The sequence below is a fragment of the Pipra filicauda genome, unplaced genomic scaffold (genome assembly GCF_003945595.2).
Source record: "Pipra filicauda isolate LSUMZ 115617 unplaced genomic scaffold, ASM394559v2 scaffold273_size1055052_pilon, whole genome shotgun sequence".
Taxonomy (NCBI): domain Eukaryota; kingdom Metazoa; phylum Chordata; class Aves; order Passeriformes; family Pipridae; genus Pipra; species Pipra filicauda.
Window position 1 is genome coordinate 724,908 of NW_024104391.1, and position 18,310 is coordinate 743,217.

Sequence of the window (18,310 nt, forward strand, 5' to 3'; positions counted from 1 at the left end):
TCACAACAGGCGGTTTTGAAGAGCTGACATCTGTTCAGATCAGGACATGCTGTTCCCAGAATCATAAACAAACCTGTCCACCAGGTGATGGATTCTGAGAGAATGTAGAAACTGTGGAAGGTGGTTGCTGGTCGTGCTCCCCTGGCTGTCACTGGATGTGTCCAGTAGTCCTTTGCCACTATGAACCTAGGAAATGATTCTATGATTCTGTGGTTTGATTTTCATCACTCTCTGGCTTAAAAGGGCACTTCCCAGCTGCTCGTGCCCTTTCTGGCCTGCTTTTATTATTCTTCAGAGATATGCAGGTATCTGGTGCATGCTGTGTGCAGTTCAAGTGGAGAGCTGGGAGCTTTTTTAGGACCTGTTTTTCTTCACATGTCACTTCTTGTTAGCAAATTCATGCTAGAATCAAGGGGTGGTTTTGTGCTTTTTTTGGCTGGACCACCTTAATTCAGCAGAGCAGACCTTGAGTTGGGTGCACTGGGTTAGGACTTCATTACCAGCTGCATCCTTGTGTGTCACAGGCTGCAAGTTGTGCAGCAGTCGGGCTTCCATCTGGGCCCACACAGGGTTTGCCAACTGCAAGGCTTGAGCCAGAGAAGGTTTGAGCTGGACAAGGTTTGGATCCAGCCCAGAAACTCCCCCATGAACTCAAGCCAGTGATGTGGCCAGCACATGAACTTTCATTTCCTCAGCAGAAGGGCCCATATCCCACCTATTTCTGCACAGCATATCCCATCATTTCTGCACAGGGAGGTGTCCCTGTCTGGGCTCTGATTCCTGCAGTCCTGCTGCCCTGGGCAGTGGGGCAGCAGAGCTGTGCTCAGCCTCTGTGATGGAGCCTCTGCATTTCTCCAGGCAATGCTCCTTTCCTGCTGTACCCCTTCTCCTGCTGGGCTCCTCCTTTCAGTTCCTTTAATACAAAGAGATGGAGACAAACAGCAGCGTGTGAGTGTCCAAGAGAGGTGGGGAGGGGACATGGAGCAGGGGTTGCTTTGGCCTGGCATTTGATCTGGTGGGCAGCATTTCCAGAGACTCTGCTTTGCTTTGAAGAGAGCCAATTAAGGTCTGACATACCATGCAACCCAAGGAAGAAGGGTTTATTTCCTTCTTCTCTTTGTGGATTGGGAGATGTGGGTTTTCTTTTGCAAATCTCATCAGAGGCTTCAGGCTGAACATGGAGTAAATGGAATATATTATTGTAAAAGATTTAATGGCCATGTTGCAATTTTTGGAGGGTGGGAATAAGGGATCATGGTTTTCCAAGGAGACTTTGAAAAGCTGCTCAATTAGTCGAGAGGATTTTTAAAGACATTTCTTTCTGGAGCCAAAGTTGAGGGATCTAATTGGGGGCTGCACAGCAAATGTGTCTACATGGCATGATGACAGCCAGCAAAAGGCACTATGAAACATTTATGGAGCTATTACCTACTTGTATACCCTACCCAAAAAATGTGAGCTTTATTGTTAGTGTCTTAACAGTGATGGTTCTTGCCCTGGTTTTTCTGGAGCATTTTCTGGAATTATTGGCCTGGAGAGGCACAGCTGTAGCTATCCTGAAGGCTGTATCAGTTGAAACATTATATTTGTGTATTTTCCTTATTGATGGGTCAGTCTCTGTGATGGACATTGAGGATTTGACTCCCCGGCCCTTTTTGATCTGTCTCATTAATATCTCATCTTGCTGTATCTGGGACACTTTTCAAAGTAGATACAGAAAATCAATATTTCTCTTGCTAAATTATTCTCTTTTTTTTTTTTTTTCCCTGACAGATATGAAATTTTGAAGTGCTTGGAGAGGACTTTTGCAACTTGGCTTGCTGTAGTATCTTGACAGATTGAATAGCTGACTGCAGGCTTTGGGGACTCAGCTGGTGTGTGGCAGTGACCAGGGGACATGATTTGTGTGTAGGGACAGGCTCCTGGGGTGGGCATTTGCCCTTTGAGTGTTGTGAGTTGAACTGTACAAAGTGTGGAGCTGTGTTCTTCGTCAGACAACGTGCTCCACTCTCACCCAGGACAGGCAAAGAGCTCGCTGCTCTCTTGTGCATCAAAATTGAGAGCAGCTCTGCTCTGAGCATTTTGATTAAATCCTTGTGATACCTGGTTTCCCTTCTAGATATTATTGTGAGGGATCCCAGCTGCTGTTCCCTGTTCTGTGTTACCATCCCATGGCCCATACCTGTCCCTCAGCAGGGGGATGCAGGCAGTGTGCCAGGCAGTGAGACCTTGCCAGGCTGCAGAGCTGTGGTGCACTCTGCCCTTCCTGCCCTGACATCGTCCTGGCGAGGTTTGGGCTCATGTGCAGGAACTGAGGTGAAAAGAAGGCTTGGTTTTGTGCTGTTCCCGTGGTGGGAGGCTGTCACTGCCATAAGTGTTTCCTAAACTGCATTCAAAGGCTGGGAGATGACTTTGATGCAAAGGTTCTCATCAGTGTTCAGTGTATTTCCCTTGGAGACACTTGGGCACGATGCTGCCTTTGGGGGAGAGATGGTCCAGCCTGGATGCTGTACCTTGTTTTTAACTGATCAGTGGTGCAGTTTGTGTGCTCCCAGTGAACTACAAATGAGTGACAAGGTGCAGTGTGGCCATACACACCCAGGTGGAGGTGACCAGCTTGTGGGAACTCCTAAAATTGCCTTTGCCACCACCACAGGCTTCTTGTGTGACCCTCAGCTTGTGTTATTTCTCTTGCTACTGCACCTAAATCTCACTTAGAGCTTCTATTGCTGCTTTTCTCTCTTGGTAGCAGAACTTTCCTGTGTTTGTTTTTCAGTTTAATCTGTGGGAAGTTCCCTCAGGGAAAGTGAAGCAGATCCTGAGTGGAGCAAAATCACTCCTTTTTCCTTTTTCTTGCACACTGTCCTCTGCTCTCGTTGCCGTGGGAGCAGGAGCCAGCACTGGGCTCCAGCATTGTTTTTAATTAGGTATCTTCTGCAGATCAGCTGTATTTATTGAAGATATTTTATTATAGCTGTTAAAATTGAATAAGGCAAAAATTAAATCCAGAACAAATACACTGCTGGAAGTTATCCTTATAATTTGCTAGCAATTTTGGCCAGACAATTGTGAGAAAATATGTTCTGGCAGCCTGTGCTCATGCAATTGGCCAGGAACACCTATAGATCATGTATATATTTTTCTTTCTGTTTCTCACTCTTTTAAAATACCAGAAAACATATACTGGAGAGAGGGGAATGAGTATCTTACTGACTTGCAGTGGGGAAAGACATGTCTGAAGTAGGAACAGTGAAACATCTGAACCTGTAACTCCCAACAAGGATAATCTGGGGGACAGGAACAACTGATTGTTTTCCTGGGAGGATGTGTTAGCAGAGAGTGAAAATGGATGTTCATAGACACGAGAAGCAGGAGCCCAAGTGTCTTTGGTTTCATGGCTGGTTGTCTGCACTGTGGGAAGGTGGTGTGTTTGCTCTGGAAAAAGCCTGCAATGCTTCCAGAAAGTTTTACAGGTGGAAATAATTTAAAATTAGTTTTCAGGTGGAATTCTCTCTTGTGTGACCCTGCTGCAGCCTCAGGGCAGGGGTGAAGGCTGTCTGTGTGTTGGCCAAGTGCCAGAGGCAGGTCCCTGTGTGCCCAAGAAGATGCTCTGGCCGTGCTCCCACTGCTGCTCAGCAGAGCTGGGACGGGCTGGGACGGGCTGGGCTCGGCTTCAAAACCGACTCGGCCTGGACTTGGGGTTTGGATCCAAGATAATTCCTGCTGCCAAGTCTCTGCCTTAATTGGCTGCTGGTACTGAGGCCCCCAGCCTGGCATAGCACAGCTGCCAGTGCCTCCAGCTCTGTTGTTGCTCATGGCTTTCTAACCTCAGTCTGTAAAAGGGACCAGTTGTTATCAGTGATGATCAGAGAGTGTGCTTTTGGGTGCTTCTGGTGCTTGGCATGGGAACACAGGGGTTCTTTTCCTTCAAATACTTGACTCCAGGAGCCTGCAGAGCCTGTGTGTTCTTCAGGCACAGGGGGATTCAGTTCCTTATTGCTCTGCTGTGCCACCACCAAAGCACAGGTTTGTGCCTGGTCTGCCAATAAAAATAAGTGCACTGAGGCTTATTTTCCTTTGCAAAGGATTTTCTGCTCATCATGGAGATGTTCCTTTTCCAGCTGGCTGGTTTGCTGCCTTTCATACACGCTACACTTTGTTAGGCAGGGCTGTTTTTCCTTCCTTGCCTTTGTGGTACCATCAGTTGCTTTCTTTGTCTCATTACACCTCCCTCCCTGTCTTCTAAAAAAGGTTGAATTCATATTGGCAAATAGTTCAAGATTTACCAAAACGAGTGTATTCACATTAATAGGCTCCTCACAGTATAATAATAATAACAATAATAATTGGGGCAGCAATCTGCCCCCCTGGCAGGCAGCAGCAGCAGAGCTGCCCTGGTGCCACCTGCCTGGGCGGCTGCAGAGAGCAAACGTGCAGCACCCATCACCCCCTGTGCCATCCCAGGGCTGGGATGAGAGGAGAGGGAGGATGCAGGGGCAGGAAGGGACCGTGAATGAATTTGAGGTGTTTCTGCCCGTGTGACAGGAAGGCACAGCTCGCCTGGCCCCGTTTCAAACTGGAGACCAGGAGCAGGGGATGGGGGATGTGAGGCTGCCCCTGGGCTTTGTGAGCTCAGGCTTTAACCATGTGCAAACACAGCCACGTGCAGAACTGCCTTGTTGTCTTTTGTAGCTGGAGTGATAGTGGTATCAATTAATACGCTTGCTATGTGTCAAACAGTGGGGAAAAATGTGTGCTATAAATGGAAGTACTTGCATAAGACTGTAAAAACAAGATAAAATATTTATATCTTTTCAAAGAAAGGAACCAAACTAGTTTCCTCTCCTCTGTATCCTGTAATCTAGTTGTAGAAAAACAGCAGAGTTTAGATCTTGGAAAAGAAATTCCTAAGCTGGAAATGAAAGAAAAAAAATGGTTTTCTATCATTTACCTGGAGGCAGAATTAACTGAAAAGAAATTATAAAAATGGAACTGTGTGTATTAAGGAATATTAAATCTTCCTATAACAACAGCAGCGGGGGCAAACGAGGTGCTAAATGCTGAAATCCTGAGGAGATGAAGGGGAAAGGAAAATCAAGCAGTGGGAGACGTTCTTGCAAAGCATCGTCTGCAAAAGTGGCTGGAGCAAAATACAGGCACTTAAAACTTTTCAGACCCAATTGTTGCTTTCTAAATGAGGAGCCTGACATTTTAAAGGTCAGCAGCCCGGGAGAGGGTGACTGCTGTTCAGCAAATGCAGTCACACTGTGCTCACCCTGGCCGTGCCCTTCACATCAGGCTCAGGGGCTGCAGCACTGCCTGGGAAGGCTCTTTCTGCAGATGTTTCCTAAAATGACAGCTTTACAATACCCAACTGAGGAAGGATACCTGATATTTTTCCCATTTCTTCTCCCTCTAGGGAGAAGGAGGAAGTGGGCAAAGACAGACCCGTGGGATGCTGAGGGCAGATTTGGGTAGAGGATGGAAGCAGAAGGTGTGTGTTGGCAGGGGGACCTTTCTGCAGGGCAGGGCAGCTCCTGGCTGGCAGCTGGGTCCGTGGGTGATGTGTCACAGGGGGCACCTCAGTCCCTGCTCCACCCTGGCAGGGAGAGCCCTCTCCAGGCACAGCCTCCTGTGGCTCCCAGAGCAGAACCCAGCTGAGGGCTGGGTGCAGCCCGAGGAAAGATCAGCTGGGCAAACATCCACGGCTTTGTCCACATCATGAGCCTTGGACTCTGGGTCACTGGAGCCACTCACTGCCTTCCCATGGGCTTCTCCTGAGAGCCCCACACTGACCTGAGCAAATGTGTTCATACAGAAGCAGCTGAATAACCAAGGCAAGGTAAAAGAAAGCGGTTTTCATATATTCATAAATCAGCACAGAACAGGACTGGGCCACTGCAGTACAGCACGAGTAGGGTTTTTTCCTTTCACCTCCTGTCCTCTCCCATTTTGGTATTCAAGTTGCAAGCCTGCAGTATGTGTTTCTGTCCTCTGATACTTGGATGTCGGGACTGCTAAACCTTTGAATTGTCAACATGCTGAGCATTTTGATCCTTTTATAAAACAAGAATGAGGATTAAATGTTTCTCACAGCACTGCTGTTGCAGCATCAGTGCAGATTCACAGAGGCTGATCTTGCAGCAGGAACCAAGTCGTTCCTTAGCACAGAGGTCCTGTGGGATTTGGGCAGGTAGGAAACCACTGAGCTGATCATCTGTGAGCTCCCCTCTCTCTGCAGAACATGTCAGTGCCTTCCATGAGAGAGACAGATGGGCTTTGGAATCAGCACCTCTTGAATTAGGATGGAAATAGCAGGAAATAGCAAATGTTATATTGTCTCCCACACCAGATGTCATCTGAGCCCTTGTTCAGAGGTTTGCTCTGAGTGCTTGGCACCCTGGCATGGCCTGACCAGCACCATGACCCTCACCAGCCCCACTGTGTTTGCTGGGACTGTTTTGTTTCCTATATCCTAGATTATTCTTCTGTCTCTTTTTATGTGTAAATAAGACACAAATATTTCAGGCTCACATGTGTACAAAGAGGCAAACAGGTCCATAAGGAGAGGGGTGGCTCAGAAATCCTGCTAAAGTCACCATGCCTCTGTGCATTGGGCTGGTCTAGAAATGCAGCCTGTGCTGATAGTTTGGGAAGGCAGGTGTGTTCAGTGGGTTTCCTGCAGAGAGCTGAGTTCCTCCAAGGCTGCAGCAATGTTTGTCTGCTCTCTGAAAAGCTCTTGCATGACAAGTTTGGCAGTAACTTGTGAGCTTTTAGCACTGGGAGACAGAAAACATCTCTGCAAACTGCTCCTTTGATGAAGCTCTCAGATGAGCCTGCTCCTGCACCAGGATGCTCCTTCCTTCAACTGGATCCACTCTCTGCTAATAAATCACCTCCTCCACACGAGGAGGGTTTGATGGAACATCACAGGAGATATCATTGAGGGCTAAACCTAACATTTTCTATTCCATTAGCTAAAGCTTGTAATGTTCAGTGTTTCAAAGGAGTACAGGCTTCCCTCAGGCGTTTCCATGGGCAAGCCAGGCAACCTGCAGTGAGTTCTCCACGAGCATAGTGGCTCTTGATTTTTCTTTCTTAGTTCCTGAGTTATCTTTACTCCTGTTTGTAAGTCCTGAGCAGAACATAGCAGGGCTGTGCTCCCCATCTCAGGGCTCCCCAGCTTTGGGAAAAAAGTGTTAGCAATTTGGTTTTCTTATGAGTATCTTGTGTAGCATTTCCTGGGATGGCACCTCTGTGAAATCCAGATGCTGTTGGGTTTTGGTGGAAGTTTTTTTGGTGGTGGTTCTTTCTTTTTTTTAACTATAAAAGAATTCCAATGATTTTGCTGTCAGAGCCTAGTGGAGCAGAAGAAAGCTCAAATGAGTGTGATTTGTGTTGTAAACTGTTAAGCATCACCCTTAGTGCTGGGGGCCCTCAGTAAATTTGGTTCTGCCAAAAGCAGATGGGTCATGTGTGTCAAACAGGTTGTGTATCTTGATTTTCATGGCCCACATTCCCCTTTTCTCCTCCTTCAGCACAATGCATTGGTTACCCAGCTGGTTTCTCATGCCAGCCTCCCCCTCTGCTCTCCAGCCGTCACCTCTGGGCTTTGTGGGACCCTAAAGAGAAGAGAAGGGATGAGAGCAGCAGTTCCTGTGCAGGGGCTGCACAAAGTGCTGCCCTGGAGGGTTTGAACACACCCACACATCGCTGGATGTTCCTGTGGGGGCACCCCTGGAGTCCAGGTTGAACCTGGGGGTGGCTCAGGGAGGCTTTGCATCCATCGCAGGGTTCCACAGAAGGGTCTGGAAGCACCTCCCTGCAGTGCCCCCTGTGCCTCTCCTGGGGCTCTGGCTCATCCCCAGCTCCTGGTTGTGCTGGGAAGGGCTGGGTGCTGCTGCAGGTCCCACAACTGCAGCAGATGCTGCTGAGATGGGGTGGAAGAATCGTGGATTCAGCAAACGTTAAGTAGCACAGGGCATTAAAAATTCACAAAGGCTTCTCTGAAACACAGGCTCCCAAAGAAGCATTCTGTGTTCAGAGAAGCATTCTGATGAGCTGCAGCAGGACTGCTGAGGGAGCAGGGAGACCCTTCCCCAGGGCCGTGCTAGGAAACAGCCCCATGCACTGGTCACCCCACTGTTTTGTGCATTTGTGGTTCTCAGACTGCAGCAGAGGGGTTTTGTTTTCTTTTCATACTTAGGAACTCTGTCAGCTTGGTCAGGTTTGCTGTAGAAAAGTAAGCTAAAAATTGAGAGGCCGTTGTCGGTGTTCAGGGGAAGATATAAGGATTAAACTGAAACAAAACTTGAGATAGTTCAGGTCAGGGATTTTCAAAGGTTCCTTTGAAAACTTTCTTTGAGAAGAGAAGCCAGGTGACCCCATTTTTGACTGGAAAAAGAAGACCACAACAAACTTACAGGCATTTTTCCAATGGCTTTGTCCTTCAAATACTTTTTTCCCTCTTAAATCTTAGATTTAGCCAAACCAAAGCAGGCTGGGCTGAGCCCCAGAGCCCCCGGGTCAGTGGCTGTGACGCTGAGGACGGAAGGAACTGACCGGGAGATGCTGAGATGGGCGGGGGGGTCAGGGGGTGCTTCCCAGCAGGAGCCCTGAGCTGGCACACAACTCCCCCTCTGCCTTTTGTGCCGACTCTAATGGGGCTTTGCTGCTTCTGCAGTTAGATGTGGGGAGGAGCAGAGGGAGCAGCTCTGCCTTCTGCAGTGACCTACTTGTCAAACCAGCTCCTGGGGGGTGGGCCAGGGGGGGTTCTCACTGTGCAGCTCCATGCTGGGGTGACTCTTGTTCTTATTTTATTCATCATTTGTTTAAATTTATATTTTGTCATTCGTACTTTATTCTCTATTCTCTACAACGTGAGGCATCGCAGCAAAGACAGCAGAGTATCTTATCTTTGCCCTCCCTTAACCAAAAAGCTTGATAAGAGTTCTGGGGTTTTTATAACCTACTTTTGAAACAGGCGAGCTAAAAAAAATAAAGAGAAAAGTTGTTAATGCTGCAGCTTTGTTAAAAGCAGAAGTCAGTGATTAGAGCTGTGCTTGTTTAATTCACCGGAGCAGGAAAACGTATTTAGGTTTTGTTTTTTCTTTGCAATCTTTTCAGAGCAGATGTGCCTTCTCTGCAAGACTGTTCTGTTCTGTGCTGCTCAGCCACTTTGCCGGAGCAAACAGATGAAAGAGTATGAAGAAGATCTGCATTGTTTGCCTTAGAGATGTTAAATATCTCTGACAGAGCTGAGACAGCCATCCTGCCCTGGACAGATAGCTGGAGACACTGAGCACAGGGCTCACATTTTCACTGAGAAAGTAAATGGGAAATGCAGAAGCTTATTAAGTGGGAGCTTAAAAAACAAGAGCAACTGTGACGGATTGAGTGAGGTTTGGTTTGTCTGTGCTCCCTGGGCAGCCCTGGGGAGCCAGGACAGACAGCACTGGAGACCTCCAGGAGCATCCTGTGGGGAGGGACCACAGGCTCACATTTATACTGGGTCCTAAAGCAAAGATTACCCCAAAAAAGAAGTTTCAGGAGCAGATTCAGCTGTTGGCAAAGGAGTTTCTCAGAGAGAGAACATCAAACATGAGCAGCAGTTCAGTTTAGAGCCTGAAACTTTTTTCAGCAGAAATTTTGAGACCATTAAGTTTCAAGAAATGAAACATTTGTGTTGCAGGAGGTCACTGTTGTTGGCTTACACCTGCATTTCACGGTTCAGGGGTTAACAGGAGGAAGCAAGTAATTAATTATTCAGGTTCTGCATTTGCTATTCAAGCACCTCTTGAGTCCTGGCACAAGGAGCTGGATGTCCTGTATGCTGCAAATGATAAAGCAGTAGGAAAACTTCCGAGAATGCAAATGAGGAATCTGCTTTTTGGGTTGGTTTAATTTGTTCTCTTCATCTCTGCACAGCTTGTTAGCTGAATGGAAAGCTGTTGATGCTGCCAGTGCAATCTGGATATTGTTTCATGGGACTGCAGAAAGCAATGAGTTTGTAGCTCTCTAATCTGCACTAATTTGCTGCTAATTTGTCAACAGTCAACAGCTCCAGTGGCTACAGCATCTGAACAGCCCCTGCTGCCTGCCTGGGGCTGCTCGGAGTGAAAGGGCACCTTTAGCAGTGCTTCCATCCACTGCATTTCACTAAGCACAGAATAATGCTCATTTTACAAGGAGGGGAGAAATCCCGAGTGTAACTGTTGCAGTGACAGAACCCAGGTGAGTTTTCAGACTTGCCTGTGGCTGTGTCCCCACATGCCACCATCCCACAGGGACCCAGCACAGCCACTGCACCCTGGGGCTGCTTCTGGCTCTTGTACTAAATCCTTCAGCGAGGCTGAAATGCAGCTTCTGCTGGCAGAGATCAGGAAACCCAACCAGGTGTTGTAGTTCTATCCATGCAGTTTATTTAGCTGGGCAATGTGCTTCCCTGGGAAGGGCAGCAGCTGAAATGCTGCCCAGAGCTGCAGTCCAGGCTGTCCCTGGGAGAGGCTGGAGCTGTGGATGGCAGCTGTGATCCCACTTGGCAGCTCTGATCCCTGCTGGGCTGCTCCTGGAGGAGCTGGCAGAGCACAGGACTCCATCCAGACCCACTGTGGTGCTGCCAGCCCTGCCAAGAACAGCCCCAGCCCAGGGAGATCCTGTCCCTGATGTGCCCTGGCCACACCAGGACCAGGCTTTAGGGAGGCAACACCATGTATTTTCATAAATGTTCCTTCTCTTGCTCAAACACCTGCCCCTTCCTCTCCTGGAAGCTGAGTGCTGGATGTAATGAGCTGAAAATGCTGCACACCCTGCCCTGCACTCTGAAATATTCATCTGCACTTGAAAAGAAGCAGGAGAGAAGGATGGTTAATGAGGAGCAGAGGGGGATTTGGGATGTTTGGTGCCTGTTTCTGAGCTTTTCAAGGCATCTGGATTTAATAGGCTGTTGCAGAGCAGGGGTATACTGGAGTTGAGAATGTTGGCTTCTGCTTCAGTTTGATTGAAACTTCCAGTAGATCATCCCAGGTTCACTTTTTTTTTTATGTTTATGCCCAAATTTAATGAGCAAGTTTGAAAACTTCAGTGCTGGCAGTCTGCCTGGAGCTGATAGTTCATGAATCTTGGCTGACAGCTGGGACACGGTGCAGAACTCCACAGGTTGTCTTTCTTAATCTGTGTTCTGAGTTGTCCTCAGTCAGAAGTGGAGACATTATTTGGCAGGGGAGGTTGAGGTGATTCCCATGCCTTCCCTTCTTGCTCTTCCAGTGAAGTAACACCCAAATTTGGTGTTATGAGACCTCATCAGAGGGCTGCCTGGTTTGCTGCTCTTTTGGGAGTCCCTGTGCAGACTCCAGAGTGTTTTAGGAGTGTGTGAGGTTACTGTGGAGTTTCCCCACATGACTGAAGATGAAGAACTTGCCAAAGTTTTCTTCCTTCTCTCTTCCCTGTTTGCCCTGGACATGGGCCCACTGCTGATTTCCAGGGAGACTGAGAGCTGGGTGAGCTCCATGGTCTGGGTGTGCTGCTGGTCTCAGTGCTCTGAGCTGTTCCCCGAACTTGGTGGGTTACACAGAACATCCACCCTGTGCTCCAGCCCCGGAGCAGCTGTGCCCTTCTGTGCTCCAGCAACTACCCAAGAGTACCAGCTGTGCTCTCCTGGTCTGTCCAGGTGCTGGCAGGAACTGGAGCTCCAGGGGCTGCTTTCCAGCAAAACAAAAGTTCTGGCTGCCCACCTGGAGAGGGAAATGAAGTGAATCATAGATTGCTTTGGTTGGAAGAGACCTTAAAAGCTCATCTAGTTCCAGTCATTCTGCCATGGGCAGGGACACCTTCCACTAGACCAGTCTGCTTGAAGCCCCATCCAGCCTCACCCTGAACACTTCCAGGAACTGGGAATGAGTGACCTCAAAAGCTTCAGAAGTGATATTTTGTCTTGTCCCTACAGAGGAACCCAGCTTTCCATCCTTGCTGCTGAAGGACAGGCACTGGTGTGGTGTGACCTGTCCTCAGCCAGCCTGGACAGAGGGGTCTGGAACATGTTACCCATGGCAGCTTCTCTCAGGCTTTTTTTTTTCAGATGTGGTGAATGTCACTTGGAGTTCAGGAAAGCCTGAGCTGCCTCAGATCCCATAATGTTCTTGTAGGAGACCTGTAAGAGAGCACACTCTCACACAGAGGTTTTTTCCATGGTTTTACATCTCTGCCCATCACCCCAAGGTTTCTGCCTCTCAGCATATCCACTGGGATGCATCTGGAGAAGCATCATGGCATGGCAGGAGTAAGAGCCTTGCAACAGCTTGAGACCATGTGTGGTGTTTGATGTGCGTGTGGGGAATTGAAAACACTCTCCCAAATAAACCCACTGCTTTGCTTTGATGTGGCAGAGCTCAGGAGCAGATTTAAATATCTCTCTGTGATTCCCAGGCCACCTCTATTGTGCACACAAAGAAACACTTAACCTTGCAGGGAATTATGTGTAGCACTGCAGTTTGCTGATGCATAGAGATTAACTATTTTTTTTTTGCATAGGAAAACAGCAGCTATACTATTTAATATTTTATTATAAGTATCCAAATATCAGTTTTTCTCCTCCTGTTTATTTTACTGTATTTTTCGTGGTCTGTAGTAGTTCCCATGCAGAATAGTTGTTTTTAGGGCACTGAAGGAGGCAGGTTCTCCATGTGAGAATTTCACCTTAAATGGAAGGAGGAAGTTTTGAAGTCAGGTTTTACAGCTTTGGGATGGTTGGAGCATGGAGTGATCTCCTATTAATGACAAGCTGTGCTGTCTTTGTGTTTTATTTCTGCTTTAGATCAAACATTTAGAGAGGCTGTGAGTAGCTCGTGGGCTTTGGGGATTTGGTAGTGGGAAGCTTGCTGATGTTTTTGAAATCATAGAATCACTAAGGTTGGAAAAGGCCTGTAAAATCAACTGCTACCCTGTGAGATGAACTGCACTACCAACTCACCACTAAACCATGTCCCCAGTGCCACATCTACACATCTTTTCAATACCTCCAGGGAGGGTGATTCCACCACTTTCCTGGGCTGTTTCAATGTTAGACCATCCCGTTCGGTGAAGAAATTTCTCCTAATATCCAATATAAACCTCCCCTGGTGCAACTTGAGGCCATTCCAGGGGGGTGACTGAAGAACAGGTCAGCACAAGGCTGCCTGGGAAACAACCAGAAATTTTGGGGATCAAGTGGAAGGCATCAAAGGTTGATGATATTTCATCCTTTTCTCTGCGTAGAATCTCCTCTAAAACAGAAATCCTACTTTTGTACAGATGTGTCTACAGCATCTTATATGTTACATCTAAGAGTTCAAAAAGGAAAGGAAGGTGGGAAGTGTGGGGAGGGGAGATGCTGAAGGCATTTAATGGAGAAGGAAGGAGATGTGCAGGATGGCAGGGAGGTGTGGGACTGGGTAACCGTGGAGAGAGCAAGGCAGATGTTTGGCTACGTGGAGAATCAAAGCCTTGGGGAGAGACAATCAGGGTGTTTGGGTGAGGAAGCTGCAAGCTCTGCTCAGGGTTCTGCTGCTTTGCTGTGGTGGCTTGGGCTTGTGTAATCACAGCACACAGTTAGACTGGGTGAGTAAATCAGAGGTGCTAAAAAGCTATGGTTATTCCAAGTCAGTCATCCATTTAATAGTACCCAATATAAAAGAGAGTCTGAGGTCAACTACGATGAAAAATAACTGAGAGGCAGTGGCTGCTGTGTCTGGAGATGAGCTGGGTCTGCTGATGGCTGCAACATCTTGGGAATGATCTCCTGGTAGGGGAGAGTGAAGGAACAGAGTATGTCCTTCTTCATATCATCAGTCTGCCTCAGGTTATCCATGCAGATCACTTGGTTTGTGCTGACCCTTGTGAAAACATCTGTGCTGGGCATTAGTTAAGTTTCAAAAAAAAAAAAAAAAGTGATTTTGGGGTTATTCTGTAAATTTCTTTCACTAGAAAATGACTGTAATTGTAGTAATTTCCTTCTAATGATGTGTGTTACATCTCATTAGCAAAGCCATTTGCAGGGGCTCCATTCCAGTGGCAATGGCAGGGTCCTGGTATGGAGCCACCCCAACATGGGCTGTGCTGCTCCTGCACAGCTCCTGCACAGCTCCTGTGGCTCTGCAGCTTCAGCCACGTGTGGAGGTGAGTCCCCAGGTGTGGGGGTGAGTCCCCAGGTGTGGGGGTGAGTCCCCAGGTCTGGGGGTGAGTCCCCAGGTGTGGGGGTGAGTCCCCAGGTGTGGGGGTGAGTCCCCAAGTCTGGGGGTGAGTCCCCAGGTCTGGGGGTGAGTCCCCAGGTGTGGGGGTGAGTCCCCAGGTGTGGGGGTGAGTCCCCAAGTCTGGGGGTGAGTCCCCAGGTCTGGGGGTGAGTCCCCAGGTGTGGGGGTGAGTCCCCAGGTCTGGGGGTGAATCCCCAGGTCTGGGGGTGAGTCCCCAGGTGTGGGGGTGAGTCCCCAGGTGTGGGGGTGAGTCCCCAGGTCCGGGGGTGAATCCCCAGCCCTTCTTCCAGCTCAGTGCAGCTGCCCCCAGAGGACCCTGTGTGACTGGAATCCAAGGGGGTGGGTGGTTCTGTGCTGGCTGCTCGTGCCTGAGCGAGGGGTGAGGAGCTGGGGGTGACTTTGGGGCTGGGCTGGGTGCTGCAGGGACACAGCCCTCCTCTGCCCAGGGGAAGGGCTCAGCACAGAGCACATCTGTGCACCTGGAGGGAGTTTTTCCCAACAGCCCAGGGCTGAAAACTCCAGCCCGTATCCACCTAGGTTTAAATGAATGAAGCTGCTCCCACGGCTTCCAGGGGGGTGGATGGAGGGTCCAGGGGAGAAGCCAGTCCCTGTTCCCACTGGCTTGTGTATCCTGCACATGTACACACATAAAAGAATAAAAAAATAGAGTTATCATTTTTATTCGCAGGCCACAATAAGATCCAATTTACTTACTCATAACTCTTGGGCACTTGCACACTAAGTGGAGCTTAAAGCATTTTAGAACTCACAGAGTAATAGGAGTAAGTAATGAAATATATTCGTAATATAGCGAGAAAATATATTCATAATATAGCCAGAAAATATATGAGCAGTCTCAGCCTCATGTAATTGAAAACAGATTTAGGAAACTTAGGCTCAGAACAGTGCCTTATTTTGTAGCTCCTTTAAGCTATTTGTATCACTGAGTGAATTTCCAGAGACTCAGCCATCAGATTTCCCATACTTTGGACGATTTATGAGCTCAGTTTGATTTTTCCCTGGGCTGTGTTAGCGGGTGAGAACAGCCTGATTGTGTGAGTTAGGAGGTGTAAAAGCCACCTCTGGACTCAGATTTTCATGATGGGAAATGGAGATATAATAACATCCCAGTTGGGGCTTTCTGATGTTCTCTGTTACGTCCTTCTCTCTTCACTTAGTTTTAACTTTGATGACTCTTGGGCTGGTAATTTGCTTTGGCCTTTGCCTGTGACTGAATTATTTTGAAAAGCTAGAGTAAAATGAGGATTGCTCTCAGGAAGAAATGATGGCAGGATAGCTGTGGCCTGATTATCTCTTTTCTCAGCCAATCAGTGCCAGTGGAGCTGATTTCTAGTTAGTGGCACTTGTCCTTGCTGCCAGCTGGGTGTTGACCTCAAGTACTGGATTTAAAGGGGAGAGGGTGAGTCAGTGAAAGGATGTTGCCTGGCTTTTAGTATGGTCATCCAAACAAAAAAGTCACAAACAGTTCTGTAGATCCAGATCTTAAAGATGGAAACTCTGTTTAGCGAGATTTGGTGTGGAATCTCAGTTTTTCTGTTATCGTCCCTATCAAAAGGCAGTGAGCTGGTGCAGCGTGTGCATTTGGAGAATTTTGTATCTCTTGAGCCCAGGAGCTTCCAGCATAAAGATGGTTTCTGGAGGTCTTATCCATTCTCCACTGAGTGTAGATACTCGTGCTGTGAGGACGAGCTGTGCCTGTCCTGATAAGGCTGCTCCTGGAGCACAGTGTCCCAGCAGCCCTTATCACAGCAGGCCTGGCATCACTGATGTTGGGTCAGTCTGCTCTGCCCTGCATTTTTACCAGTTTAATTTGAGCTGGCAAATCCCAGCCCAGTCCTCTTCCTCTTATCCCCCGGGTTCCCTGAAGGCCTCCTTGCCTGCTGGGCTCCAGCCACAGCAGCTCTCAGGCCACTCCACAATTACAGATATGCAGCCCAAGGATTATCTCCTGGCTTGGGGAGGCTTTTGCTTTGTGTGTTTGCAGACAAGGATTCCAGTTTGTATTAAATAGCCATCAGCTTTAGGCTGACTGGTACTTTGTGGTTGTGGGGGGATGAGAGCCCTGAGCACTGCTTGCTTTTAAAATCGGTGCTTTTATTCAAATTCCAGCCAGGAATCAAGGAGTTCTGTGGGGTCTCCAAACAATAAAAATGAAATAAAAGTCACTGTCACTTCCACCTTCCTCTAGATCCTTTGATCATCCTGTATTGCTTTGGGCTGCTAAATGCCTACAAAAATTCAGTGCATGCTGGTTTCCAGAGATCCAGCCTGTCATGGTAGTTGGTAACTGCCACCCTGTTCTCTTTTGGGGCCGTGAGATGGGAGTCACAGCAATGTTTTGGCACAGATTTTAAACACTGACATTTCAGGGGCTGCAACAAAAATGTGCCCTAGAGCACATTACTCCACAAATAAAAAACCCAAAGCAAAACAAATCAAGCAAGAGTAAAATGAAAGAGAGAATTTTTAAGATACAAACTAGATAAAGGAAAAAGGTTTTTTTCCTTAAAGTTAGAAACACCTTTGTGTCTTCCAGAGTTGAGCAAGCTGTAAATTTGGATCAAAGTACTCTCCTGAAAAAAAATCCACTTCACTTTACAGTTTCTCTTTCCCAGTAAGTTGATTTATGTGACTGTCCTGGGAATTTATTTCTGCCTGCCCTCTGTGTGGAAGGACAGTTTTGAGGTGAACAAGCACTGATTTAAGGTTTTTACAGGTAAAGTTTTCTGTATATTAAAGAAGTGTTTAGCCCTCATGGGATAGAAATGCTGTTACCCTTTGGATGTTGGTGCTTGAAGACACGTATTCATTGGCAGTCAGGATCAGAAGAAAGCAGAGCTGGAGATGGGTGGTGTGGGTGGAACTTTGCTCCAGACATGCTCCTTTTATCTCCTTGGGCAGGTGAGTGTCACCACCCGGGTGGTGTCCAGGTGGCACTGCTGGATGCTCCAAGAACCAAGTCCTTGCTGAAGTACAGATGCTTCAGTGTTCTGTAACCAGAAACAGCAAACCTGGGGCCCGTGTGCTGAGCTGGGCCCTGCTGTTCTGCTCCCTGCCTGCTGCAGGGAGGGCACGTTTTGGGGAAGAAACGCACAAAAACAATACAGGCAGCTGGGCCCTGTCTGTAACCATTGTGGTGCTCTGGAAACGGTGCCCTCTTCACCCCGTGTTGCTGGAGACTTTGTTCTCTGGCTGTGTTCCTTCCATAATTGCCAATTAAATAGGCATCTTAGTTCATCACCAGTCTGAATTTGTCTGGGTCAGCAAGGGAAGCTGGGTTAGCACTGGGCAATGCAGGTATGTTCTAGGAGCAGCAGACTTCCGTACTTCGGGGAAGAAATATTGATGTGTACGTGGTGAGGTGGCTAATTTTGTCCTCCAGCGTCATTTTCTGAAAAAGAAATAACAGAGTTTACAATTTATTTGATTAAATAATAAATGATATATTCTCCTACTGCAAAGTAGGCAGCATTCCCAGCCTATGGCTCTTCTGTGGATATGAATGGAAAGACTTTAAATAATATGTGACCTGGGGTAGTTATTCTCTCCCAGGCACTGCTGCACACCAGAGCATGGTGCCAGCAGATTGAACAAGAAATCAGAGGTAAATTAAGGTTTCCTTAAAGTTTCTTTTGTCTCTCTCCTGTTGCTTTACTGCTGAACCTTCCAGGAGCTTTCTCCAGGCTTTCTCACATCCATCTGTGTGCCTGTCCATAGAGCACAGATCTGTCAGATTTATCAGTTTTTTTGGTTTTATCCAATTTTATCAGATTTATCCAGATTTATCAGTTAAGTGTAAGCCTTTGTCACCTTCTCAGCCAAAGTTGCAAAGAAGTCCTTATTATAGCCCCTTCCTGGGTTTCTGTCCAGAGTGGGGAGACAGACTGTGAGAAGATGCAGGTGGATGGAGATGGCAGAAGATACTGCAGAGTCTGTTTTAATTCCAGCCCAGGGCCTTGTCCTGTCTATTAGATGTCCCTTAATGAATGTCCTGCAGCATTTGAACACAGGGGAGAAAAAATGCTCCATAATTTCTTAAATGTAAGGCAGTGTCAGGGTGCAGC

General features: G+C 47.7%; 1 protein-coding gene across 2 annotated transcripts in view; it reads left to right on the top strand.

Moving 5' to 3' along the window:
• Positions 1-18,310, top strand: part of NECAB2 (N-terminal EF-hand calcium binding protein 2) — a 74,519-nt gene that overhangs the window by 21,059 nt on the left and 35,150 nt on the right. The gene's annotated exons all lie outside the window — the stretch shown is intronic.